This window comes from Eucyclogobius newberryi, unplaced genomic scaffold (genome assembly GCF_026437365.1).
Source record: "Eucyclogobius newberryi isolate DKJ021-1_F unplaced genomic scaffold, fEucNew1.0.hap1 SCAF_17, whole genome shotgun sequence".
Lineage (NCBI taxonomy): Eukaryota > Metazoa > Chordata > Actinopteri > Gobiiformes > Gobiidae > Eucyclogobius > Eucyclogobius newberryi.
The window spans coordinates 18,077,870-18,090,993 of NW_027315801.1; positions in this window are offsets into that span (position 1 = coordinate 18,077,870).

Sequence of the window (13,124 nt, forward strand, 5' to 3'; positions counted from 1 at the left end):
ATTTTCAATGCTGTGCTGTGGTTGCAAGGTCTCAGGTGCCTGTCGCGGTGGCCACCCCCGGGACACCGGAAGTAAGGGATACCATCAGGCTGAAGAAGGAGGCCTACCAGGCCTCTTTGGCTTGTAGGACCCCTGGGGCAGTTGACAGGTATTGCCTGGCAAGGAAGGCCAGGTGTACCCGCAGCGTGTGCTATCGCAGAGGCAAAAACCCTGGGCTGGGTGGGATTTGGAGAGGCCATGGCAAAGAAATTCTGGCAAACCATCCGGCACCTCAGGAGGGGGAAGCAGTGCTTCATAAACACCATTTATGGTGTGGGTGGAGACTTGCTGACCTCGACTGGGGATGTTGTGGGACGGTGGAATGTGACAGTTGAGGACCTCCTCAATCCCACTGTCACGTCTTCTGACGAGGAAGCATAGACTGAGGACTCGGAGGCTGACTCGTCCATCACCCAAGCTGAAGTCACTGAGGTTGTTGGCAAACTCCTCAGTGGCAGGGCTCCAGGGGTGGATGAGATCCGCCCTGAGTACTTAAAGTCTCTAGATGTTGTAGGACTGTCTTGGCTGACACATCTGCAACATCGCGTGGCGGTTGGGGACAGTGCCACTGGACTGACAGACCAGGTTGGTGGTCCCTCTGTTCAAGAAAGGGTGTGTTCCAACTACAGAGGGATCACACTCCTCAGTAAGGTCTATTTCAGGGTGCTGGAGAGGAGAATCAGACTGATAGTCAAAACTCAGATTCAGGAGGAGCAATGTTTTTTGTCCTGGTTGTAGAACATTGGACCAACACAATACTCTCCATCGGGTGCTCGAGGGTTCATGGGAGTTTGCTCAACCAGTCCACATGTGCTTTGTGGATCTGGAGGAGACTCTCGGCCATGCCCGTCGGGCTGTACTTTGGGGATGCTCCGGGAGTACGGGGTCTGGGGTCCTTTGCTCAAGGCTGTCTGGTCAGGAGCTGTGTTCGCGTCGCCGGCAGTAAGTCAGACCTGTTCTAAGTGCATGTTGGACACGCTGGGACTGCCCTTTGTCACCTGTTGATTGTTTTTTATGGACAGAATTAGAACCACTGTGAGAAGGAGAAAGTCATGAAGGCTGCAAAAGTTAAATGAGACCCCCAATACGAAGGAAATAGCACAAGACGTACCATATGAAATTTGTCAACAAGTAGCAAAGTTTTGCCATGTCTTTGATGAATTCAGGAGGAAACAACTGACGCATGGATTCTCACATCCAGCACCTCTTCTGGCGATGTTTGAAGGTAAAACACATGTGCACTACCAACACCAGCAGAGGCAGAGGTGCTCCTCAGAAAAATACAAAACACACTGAACAGCAACAAGCGCTGGATCCATCAGTGTGTTGCATGTGAGTTCAAGGTCACATAACACATTTATGTTGTTTTGAAGATACTGATGGTTGTTGCATGATATAGTTGTTTTTGGCATCTGAGTTTACTACATCTTAGAAGCAATATTGTGGCTACGAGGATGCACAACAGAAAAACTCTTACTCTTACTTTGAATAATTGCTTTAGTTTTCCTTTTTCTAGTTATTCAATTTACTGTCACAGTGAAGATAATTTTACCAAATTGAAGACGGTATTTACATACATACATGCCTTATACTCTTGAGACAATTGCGATTGGGTTTGGGGAAACCTGGATAAATATTTGTCAGTTATTTTAGAACAACTGGTAGCAGGTTGGGGGACATTCAGACGTTCCGGGGATGTTTTTGTTTTTGGCATGAACCTTTTTGTTGTTCAATTGATCTTTTATTCTTTTTCAAGTTTATGTTGTGCTTGTATTTATGTGTTGTGTTCGTCCAGAGAGTTTCGTAGCATTAGTAAACTAGTAAAACCAATACAATCAATCCAATGGCATCGGAAGAGATACAAGTAACATGCTTTAATATAAACAGCATGTTGAACCCCAGTCAAACCATCAAAAAATATATAGATTCACAAGAAACTAAGTTACTGGTGTATTGAACATCAAAAACTAATTATTCAGCATACAGAGGCAAACACAGGAGGGGGTAATATTGATTTGAAACCGAAGGACAGGGGTGGCCGATATGTACAGTTTAAGGGAACTATTGATGGAAAGGGGTTTACTTTGGTAAATGTGGATGCTCCACCAGGGAGCGATATTTTGATATTAAAGACCTGATAGCAAACCTCGGGGAACCCTAATCTGTGGCAGCGATTGGAATCTTTGTATTCAACCTACATTAGAGGTATCAAATTACTGGACGACCAATAAATAAATGAAATTAATGAAAAATATAGGACTGATTGACATCTGGAGGAAGATTTATCCTAGTGCGCATGCCAGTATATATTTCTAATCCACATACAATATACTCCAGAATAGATTATTTCTTTATTAAAAAAAAAAAAACTGCTATAGGCACAATAGACTTAAGTGACCATGCTCCTATCTACATTACTGTAAACTTGGAGGAAAGATGAAAAAACACACTTAGAGGTTCAATGCCAGCCTGGTTAATGACCCTTTATTTAAGGAAGAAAATGTCAAATGACATTAAGACCTATCTGAAGGGAAATGGCAATGGTGAAACTTCACCGCCCATCATTTGGATGCTGCTAAAGCAGTTTTGAAAGGAAAAATTATATCCTTTGCTTTGGCAAAAAAGAAACAAAGAGAGAAAAGGCTAAATGATCTCAGAATCAGAAAAAGGTTTATTGTCGATGAACAGAATTCACAAACATAGGAACTTGCTTTGGTGATTCAGTGCAACATAAAACAATGATAAAACAACCCATATAAGTCAAAAAGAAAAACAATTTAAATCTGCTATAAGATAAAAATAAAAATAGACTATGATAAAATACAAAAATAGGCTTACTATGTACACAAAATTTACATTTGAATTTACATATGTAGTGCAATGGGTGATTAAATTATGGTTAAAGTGACAATGTTTAAGAAGTGTTCATTAGTCCAATGGCAGAGGGAAAGAAACTGTTCTTGTGGCGTGAGTTTCTGGTCCGGATGGACCGTAGCCTCCTGCCTGAGGGGAGTGGCTCAAATAGTCTGTGTCCAGGGTGAGAAGAGTCGGCTGTGATCCGACCTGTTCGTCCCAGAGCCCTGGAGACGTACAGGTCCTGCAGAGATGGAAGTCTGCAACTGATCATTTATCTGATTATTTGTTTAATTTTCTCCCCTCTTTCTTTCTCTTTCTCTTTCTCTTTCTGGCTCTCGTTGATACATGGCGTGCTGTTAATCCAGATATACGTGAATTTACACACTATTCTCATGTCCATAACTCATTCCAGGATTGATTACTTTTTTGCCACATAGAATGATTAAAAATGTTATTGAGTGTAAGATCCATAGCCTTGTTACTCTGACCATGCACCGTTATCTGTCCTCATTTCAACAACAAAGATGCACCACAATAGGCACAGACAATGGAGATTGAATAATTCAGCTTCAATTGTTTAGGTGCTGCGACACCGCCACCCCTACTATTTCCATGTTCACTCATTTCTCTCAGTTTCTTGCTTCTCGGTTTGTGGGTGAAAAGGAGAATTCAATGTAAATTATTGGTAGCATTGAGGCAAATGCTGTTGTGATTTTGGGCATTACAAAAGTAAATTGAATTGAAAGTAGTGCAACAGGTCATTCTGCGCCATACCCGGAAGTACTACAACTGCAACTTATTCTTAACTGCCAAAAAAACAAACATATTAGCTCTTCTTTTTAAATTATTTGAGTGGTGGTGGTGAGGGCTGAGGGAGAGCTGTAGGGGCAATGTGTTTTTATGTGAATATGTCATCCATGTGTACAATCAATATCCCCCTCCAAACATCAATATGCAGTACTTTAAAACTACCACTCCAGAGCCATCTGGACCCCCACACTGCACTTTCAAGACATAACTATTACGGTGACTGTGCGTTTGATGCCTTCGTTCTGGTAAACCGAGCGTCACATCTTCCATTAGCTGAATGTGCTATGCCTGATATGAGGGTAGAGTGGGCCATTCCTGTGAGTCGAATCTCCTTCAACTATCTAATGGAGCTCCTTCATCTGCTCAAAAAGGAGCATCGAGCGGAGATCATGGATGGGTTTTATGTGCTGGGGATCTGTGGTTGTCAGGAATATATGTAATTTACATTCACAAATCTTCATGTATGCAGAAGGCTTTGTCCTTCCTGACTCACTTTGGTTGCGTCCAGCTCCGGTCCGGTGACCGCAGCCTTTCCGTAGCATTGCAGGTACAAGAGGAGCTATGTACATTTTCTGGGTCCAGCATTTGCTTGTCTCCATTTTCCCTGCAGCCAGTACAATTCCAAAGATAACCATTTATTGTATCCATGGCCAGAGATTTGAGGCCCAACTACATAGATCTGACATCAAGTGGGATGGTGATTTTCTTTTTATATATATAAAAATGTCCAATTGAATAAAAGCAAAAAGCAGGAAATACCGGTCTTTTGTCAGAGGAACTACTGTATGTGGATGAGTTCCAGTTTTGTTCAGCTGACAGAATAAAACATTCTTTTGCTATTAGAACCAACCTGGATCACGGATCAAAGCGGTGGAGATTAAATTCCTGCTGGGTGCTCCCTTAGAGATAGGGTGAGGAACTCACACTCAACGGGCTCAGAGTAAACCCGCTGGTCCTACACAGGAACCAGCTGAGGTAGTTCAGGCATCTGTTCCGGGTGCATCTTGGACCCCACCCCCTTGTGAGGTGTTCTGGGTGTGTGCCAACAGGAATAGGTCCAGGGAGGACCCAGGACACGCTGGAGGGACTATGTCTCTGTGTGGCCTGGTAACACCTCGGGATCCTCTGGAAGAGCCGGTGTGTGTGGAGCGCGAAGTCTGGGCCTTTCTGCTCAGACTGCTGCCCATGCGGATAACCAGAAGAAAATGGATGGATAAGTACAGTATTTAAAATTTTATTCTACTTCCAGAAAATGTCAACCACTCTACCCTATTGTTGGTTGTCATCATCGAAATATCAGGCCTCAAAATCTCTGGCATCCATGGCTTTGGGCTGGTGTCCTGGGTAATGGAATTTCCCCATGTGGGACAATAAAGCATTATCTTATCTTATCTTATCTTAAATGTGCCTGGAGGAAGCTCAGCTTTTAGGCAGAAGATAACTTTCTATCCAACGTGAATTTGGCAGTCAGAGTGCTGTCCCGTGTCAGAGCTCTGAGCCTCGTCTGACCCACTTCTCAGGACAGGACGAGCTGCCATGTTTCAGAGAGGCACGAGGCCCTGACCTGACCGTCAGAGAGAAGGCAACAGGGAGAGTAGAATACTGTGAGGAGAATGGGAGACATAGCTAAGGAGAGAGGGCAAACGAGAGAGGGGGGGTGAAGAGAGAGTTGGAGACAAGCAGAATTAACTTCATGTCATATTTATATTTTGCGTTTTGAAAAGATTAATTTAGTCAGAATAGGACTAAACAACTTTTCTTCCCGGTTCAAAATCTTTTACCCACCGTCAAAAGACATGCATGTTTTAGGTAAATTAGCAACCGTAAATTGTCCCTAGTGTATGAATAAGAGAATGACTGTCAATTCTCTGTTTTAAACCTGCAACGAGTTGACCCCTGTCCAGGTTGTACCTCGCCAAAGACCCAAAGTCACTGGGATAGGCTCCAATCACATTTTAGAAAATGACTGAATGAATGAAACAGTTGCTAATAAATTCAATAATTGAAGTGAGTCAGATTGCTTTATACGCTAAACCTTCTGCTTTGAATTGTTTAAACAGGCAGGTATGGTTCTTATAGGACAGTGGAGACATTTCCGGACAGTACAAATCTGCTCCAAAAGAACCAGAAGAAACATGCCATATGTACCTTCCACATTCTGTTCAAATGCAGAAGGGTTTGGAATTGGACAGTAGGAGGGCATCAAAAAAGCTCTCCTAACATGGTATGGTCCAACCATAGCCGCTAATTTGTAGCATGTGTCTCTCGAATGCGGAAGACATCTTTAGTGCTTAGCTTGTTGACGCTGTTGCCGTTTCTCAGTATCTGCCGTATCTTATTTTAGTTTTTCCGCGTAAGCCGTCATGTTTGTTTCGACATGAACGTTCATGCCCTGCAGTTGAAACTGTCGTTCTCCAGAGGTGTTCTTTGTGGGTCCCTGCAGGTCTTCTGTCCCCTGGCCCAGATCTTCTGTTGGCACACTTCCTGATCCTAGCCTGACCAATCAGACAGCAGGAGATACACAAGTAAATGGTTGGAGGCTAATCCTAATCCACAAGCAGTCTGTAATCTGTGTCAGAACAACACCATTGAGTATGACACAGCAGAACACAAACCCAGGAATAGAACCCCCAATCCCACTGGAGTGATGAATAATGTGTAATTGAATCAACTTTTAGTGTGACTATTATTAAGAGAAAGGGTTAGCTTTCTGATAATTGTTATTTATGGATTTTTTGGTTTAGTATTGTTTTATTTAGCATTATTCAATTGTTATTACAGTGTGTTTATTTACGGCATTTTCAAAATATATATAATTGTATTTTGTAACAAAATATATTTTTAGCAATTCATTTACTAATAGTTTTATTTTTTTGTTGTCTAGAATGAAGATGGTGAATTATGATACCGTCATTAGTTATTTATTCATTATTAAGGTATTTGTGTAATATTACCTGGCAATGTAATTTTTTGTTCCTTCACTTCAATCTTATAGCCTCATAATTATCTCTATTAGAATATATTTTCAGAGTAAATATACAACTCAACGTGGCAGTACATTTGGTTTTGCCATGTTCTTCAGCACTAGCACTCCCTCCCCCCCTCCCTCCCCCCCTCCCCGTAACATAACAACAAACTAGGACAGAGTGTGCCATCTCCAAAACTCCATGTCCCCACAAGCCACAGCATTTACGTGTCAAATCCACATCTTTTTCTCGTAAATGCTATGGAACGTACCATAACTACAATAGAGAAACGCCCAACCCTGATCATTGTTGCTTGAATATTATATTTTCTCTCACATTTAATACATGTATTGTTTTCATTCTGTTGCTACTACAATTTACATTATGTTTGAAAAAAGAAGAACACAAATAAAAGCAACATTTTACTTAAATAGGCAATAAAGGAGCAAAAGCAAGCCTTGGTGTTTACTTTTTGTCTCTGCCTTAGTGTAGCGTGGGGTGAAATGAGGGCTGGTGGATGGTGATGGGGCACAGAGTGTTCTGTACATCATGTCCCGTTACTGTCTTCCAGAACAGTGCCCCCTCTCTATCAGAGGAGGTATTACAGCCACACTGAGAGTCCTGTTGCAGCAAAACACCAGCACATAGTGCCACCACACGGGCAAGCGTGCGATTGAAAATCTCATTGTTTTACATTTTGTCTGACAATTACGTTATTCATATATATTATAGAGTCATTGTGTTTGCGCCCATCGAACCAATGGAATTCTGAGGGGAGTAACTGGGAGTAACCAAGTGCTTAAGGCGGCGGCATTATGCAGAGCGCCATATGCAGCTGGCTGCAGTGTTGTGAGTTCAAATCCCGGCTCGGAGAATTTACTGCATGTCCTACCTTTTCTCTCATCCCCATTTTACACAAAACTGTCAAATAAAACCAACTAAATAAATAAATGTATTAAATAAAATAATGTTTTATAACCCGTTTTAAAGTTACATTGAAATTAATGGAGCAATCAAAATGACTGCTTAAAGGTAGAACTTCTCAAATCTCATTTAAATTTGATAACGCTACAGTAAAAGTCAAAAAGTGAGGAACACTAAAAATCTACCTAAGATGAGTAAAAAGATTTTAAAGTCTAGGAGCAGTCAAAATGACTGCGCAGGGAATTCTAGTGTTAAACTGTGTTGTACTCTGTGTATGAGTACAAATACATTTTTAAAATTGAGTTATATTTGAGTCACTTCTTTTTACTTCTACTTGAATTATAATGTTTTAAAGTAATTTTACCCTTAGTGTCAGAGGGTGATAATTATTTACCACAGGGACTAGCCTAACAAACATATTCATATTTAGGAAAACATGAGAATTTGTCATGTGTACATTAAGTAGTGTTTCGCTCCTGTATCTGTCCACTGGAGAAGCGGTCTCTGCTACATATGCCTGGAAGAACTGGTTCTCCTCCTGAAGAACTGGTTCTCCTCCTGAAGAACTGATTCTCCTCCTGAAGAACTGGTTCTCCTCCTGAGTGGCTCCAGCTCCACTGTCGATCTCATGTCCATCTGTCCGTCTGAGGGAGTCGGATCTCTCCTTCACTGTGGAACTTCTCCCGGCTTCTACTTTTCCCAAGGAGGTTTGGTAGTTTTTCCTGGTCGAGAAGGAGGGTCTAAGGACAGGGGACCCTGGGACATGGGACCCTATGAACGTCCATAGGGTCCCCTGTTCAAAATCACAACAACTTCAAAATCACAACAACTGTTGTCTCAGAGGGCGACAGTGAAAAGCGACCGAGACAACCGCTGTTGTGATTTTGAACGTTACAAAAATACATTGATTTGAATTGACCCACTAAGCTACACGCCCCTTCACACTTTAGACCTAAGAGTAGTTTCGGTAAAACATGGAAATACTCTGGTGAAATAAACTCACAGAAAAAAACGAATGAGCTCTTACATTACGTGTATAGAGTTATAAGATTGCTCTTTGGAGCTTTTATTTGCAGTGTGCCACTGCACAGCTTAAAGCAGGAAATGTATGTTTCTCATTTGTGTTTTGCATTATCATCTCAGTCCGCATCTTCTGCCGCAGTGGATTTTACAAACGTTATCCGACAGTGATAGACCCAAACTCTGCGGTACGGGACATGTGAGCTAAGCCCCGGTGCGAGCAAGAGATCTGCGTGAGGAGACAGCCTTGCGCCTGTATGAGGTTTACAGCGGAGCAAGAGAAGCAAACGCACAAAGGAGATGCATCGATTAAGCAGAGATGAAGACCGCTGACCACTCGGACTGGACATGAACTATTTGAGCCACTCCCCTCAGGCAGGAGGCTACGGTCCATCTGGACCAGAACCTACATCCAAAGGACTCAAGAACACTACTTGTTTCTAAGCACATGAACAACGTTTGCACTGCTTATTTTGCTCTATTGTCTGACCAATCTGAATTGGCGTATGAGCTATACAAAATTTACAAAGTCTTAACTCTATTTTTATTTTATGTTGTAAAGCTTTATTTTCATCCATGCCTTATTTGATCATAGTTTACATTTAGCAATTGTTACTCTTAACGTCGAAGCAAGTTCCTAGTTTATGAATTTTCTTTACTGATGATGGCATGTGCCACCCCCTGCAGTCCGCTCTGGAGAGCAGCTTCAGTGAGAGACTGATCCACCCTCGCTGTGTGAAGGAGAGATTTCACAGGTCTTTCCTTCCTGCTGCTGTCAGACTTTATAACAAACACTGTTAGTCCTGAACACTCTCAATACTGACCTAACCATGTACTGTCGTGATTCATGTGCAATTACTGTGAAATTCATGTGCAATCCATGTGCCGTCGTGAGACATATTCATGTGCAATTACTGTCATGACCACATGCAATGGTATTTATGTATTTATGTATTTATTTATTTTTATCTTTATTATTTTTTCCCCTCCATCCCTTGTTGGGAAATGGGAGGTTTTGTCTATAGGAGTTTTTGTTTATAGGAGATCTTCTACTGAGAGTGTTTTTCAAACTACTATCTACCTCTGTATCTACCTGCGTTGCATCAATGAAATTTCCCCATGTAATAAAGGATTATCTTATCTTATACCTTTTTCTTATTCTGAAATATAACAGCCTTTTGTCTTGTTTTTCTGCGCTTTTAGTGACATAAAAGCATCCTATAAGTACAGCGTCAGTCTGTTGAAGTCCACGAGTATTGTTTACTAATCAATAAAATAATCACATAGTCATACGTCATGTAGGTGAATTAATTGGACATACTCTATAATAACACCCCACATCTCTAGTTTTCAGCCCATCTCCTTGGCCCTCATTTTGAAAGGGTAGGGGTATATATTTATTTATTTGTCTATAGGAGTTTTTGTTTATAGGAGATCTTCTACTGAAAGTGTTTTTCAAACTTCCTATAAGTGATCTGTTCTTTTCTTCTGTATCTACCTCTGAATCTTCCTGCGTTGCACCAATGAAATTTCCCCATGTGGGACAATAAAGGAATATCTTATCTTATAAATAGGAATTGAGATTGGGCCAAGACTGTTAGATTATTATAGCTTGTTTGAGCTGAGTGAAGGCCTTCATCAGTATGATTGTTATTCAGTCTAAATTCAGATAAATATTCAGTTCAGAGCTCACATTAGCAAACAATGGCACCATGACTTAATAATGCATGAGTAATTGGACCAGGAACACTTAAATTATCCAAATGACCTAAGTTTAGTGTTATTTTGTATTCAAAATAGTATTGTATACTATTGTGTCATCCCGTTTGGGCAATGAAACTATAATTCTAAAAGTTATTATTTGGACAGGGTTGTATGTGCAGGTTTCTATTTTTTGTTTTGGTTATTTCAATGTGTTTGTTGCTGTTAATATTTAAAAGTAATTTGAGTAATTTGCTTAATGCACAAGCACAGATATTGATGATACATACCCACTTTGTTAAGGATCTAAGAGATTCCTAATAGGTTAGGTTGACCGGACATCACAACATTCTGGAATCCCTATTGTTTAAAGCTGATCAGGAGACAGCTCAGAATTCTATAGATTCTGATTTGTGTACCTGGTTTATGGTTCATATCTGACAGAAACTGGCATAAAGTTTAACGTCTCCTCTGTCAGCATAAAAAAACAAAAGTGAAATAGCTTATTCATTATACCCTCAGAAAGAGATGCCATTATTCAGCTCCGAAGTCATAAATGTTGCCAGTCTAAAGAACTTTGGAGATTTCTTTCAAAGACAGTAACTCTCTCATGGAGTCATAAGCTCTATCCTCAATCTGAGATTATGATTTCACACTATGATTCTGCTCATCACTTCTAATTTGAAGTAGCAGTACAAGTAATGAAGTGTTTTTGTGACCATTAGGTGTTGATCATGAGAATGGGTATAATTATAGGGGGAAGCATTTGTTGTTATTATTAATTTTATCATTAGTCATTCTGAGTCTGTGCTGCGACTCGGAGCCAGTTGAATCAAACATGATTTTGTGCTCCCCTCAACGAAATGGGCATTTCTTCACTAGTGCTCTTTGCCTCCTCTGTTTCTCCTCCAAAGTTTAGTGCTTGTTCTGTCTGTGGACTGGAGGCTGAAGGTACAAGGAGCAGGTATTACAAACACGACACAGCAAAACAGGTCCAAATAGTGGTGCTCGGTACAGTTTGAGTAAGCTCATTTCAGGTGTCAGTGGTCAGTGCGCTCCATGTGTTCTGGTCCTGGGGCCTCATTTATAAAAGAATGTGTCAAATTGTACTTGAAAGAGAGCGTACCGGAAAGGATAAGCTTCACAACCGAAAAAAAAGGGGAGTGTCTACAGAGCCGCGGCGCGCGGCCGAAACTGCCTTGTTATTTTGTGCCACGGCTCCTGAAACTGCTGCGCTATTTGACCACACCGTTTTAGACCGTGCCGGGTTAAGGTTAGGGTTAAGGTTAGGGTCAGGGTCATGGTTAGGGTTATGGTTAAGGTTAAGGTTAGGGTTAGGGTTAAGGTTAGGGTTAGGGTTAGGGTTAGCCATGAGGCTATACATGTGCAATTGCTGTCGTGATCACATGCAATGGTATTTTTTTTTTTTTTTATTTATTTATTTATTTATTTATGTATTTATTTATTTATTTTATCTTTATTATTTTTCCCTTCCATCCCTTGTTGGGTAATGGGAGGTTTTGTCTATAGGAGTTTTTGTTTATAAGAGATCTTCTACTGAGAGTGTTTTTCAAACTTCCTATAAGTGATCTGTTCTTTTCTTCTGTATCTACCTCTGTATCTACCTGCGTTGCATCAATGAAATTTCCCCATGTGGGACAATAAAGTAATATCTTATCCTATCTTATCTTATCTTATATGGCAGTGCCGTGGTTCCTGAAACTGCTGGGCCATTTGACCGCGCCGCTGCTCTGCAGCCATGGCCAAAAAACGAGACTAATATTCGCCTTATTGGGTGAAGCCCATCTGGGCGCCACCATATGACGTAATCCTTCTTTTCTGGTTGTATTAGTGAACACAGGGCTGCCGACCTCGAGAGAAAATAAGTTCTACACAGACTAAAAAGTTGACTAAAAGGAGTCGGTATATTGTTGACTTTTTGGTCACATGAACATGATGTTTTACATGGTGCCCTCAAAACAACGTAGTAGTTGATAATTGGAGTGCGTTTTGGGGAAAGCCCAGGCTCATACGCAGGGATGGCATCCATCTGACTTCGGAGGGTACATCCCTATTATTTCGGAATTTGACCGATAGTCTTCAGTCATGTTAAGTGAACATCTAGGGATGAGCCCCGGGCGCAGAGCAACAGTGTAAGACGCTTCTCTGTCACTGAACTCTCGCCCGTTATGTCACATGTGAAGTGTTCAGATTTAAGACAGATAGAGACTGTGTGTGTCCCTCGTGTCCCTCGTACAAATAATGCCAAAAAGTCACATCACAGAAAAACTATTTCAGGCGTCAGACCAAATAACTTAAGGAAAATAACAATCACAAATGACACAAATATACAAATGAATAAACACGTAAAATGTGGACTCCTAAACATTAGAGCAATTTCCTTTAATCGCTCTTAGTTAATGAATTAATTAGTGACTATAACATAGATCTTCTAGCTCTAACTGAAACGTGGCTTCAACAAGACGACTACGTCAGACTAAATGAGTCCACCCCACCCACCCATGTTAACTTTCAGACTGCCAGGAGCACAGGCCGAGGTGGTGGTGTGGCAGTGATCTCCCACTCAAGCCTACTCATGAGCCCTAAAACTAACAATGCATTTCACTCATTTGAAAGCCTCATGCTGTCAATCACATGTCCAAATATGAAAAACCAAAAAGGAGTTTTGTTCATAGTTATCTACCGACCTCCTGGTCCCTACTCAGAGTTTTTAACAGAGTTTTCTGACTTTATATCAAACTTAGTGTTAGCCTGGGATAAAATAGTTATAGCTGGAGACTTTAATAT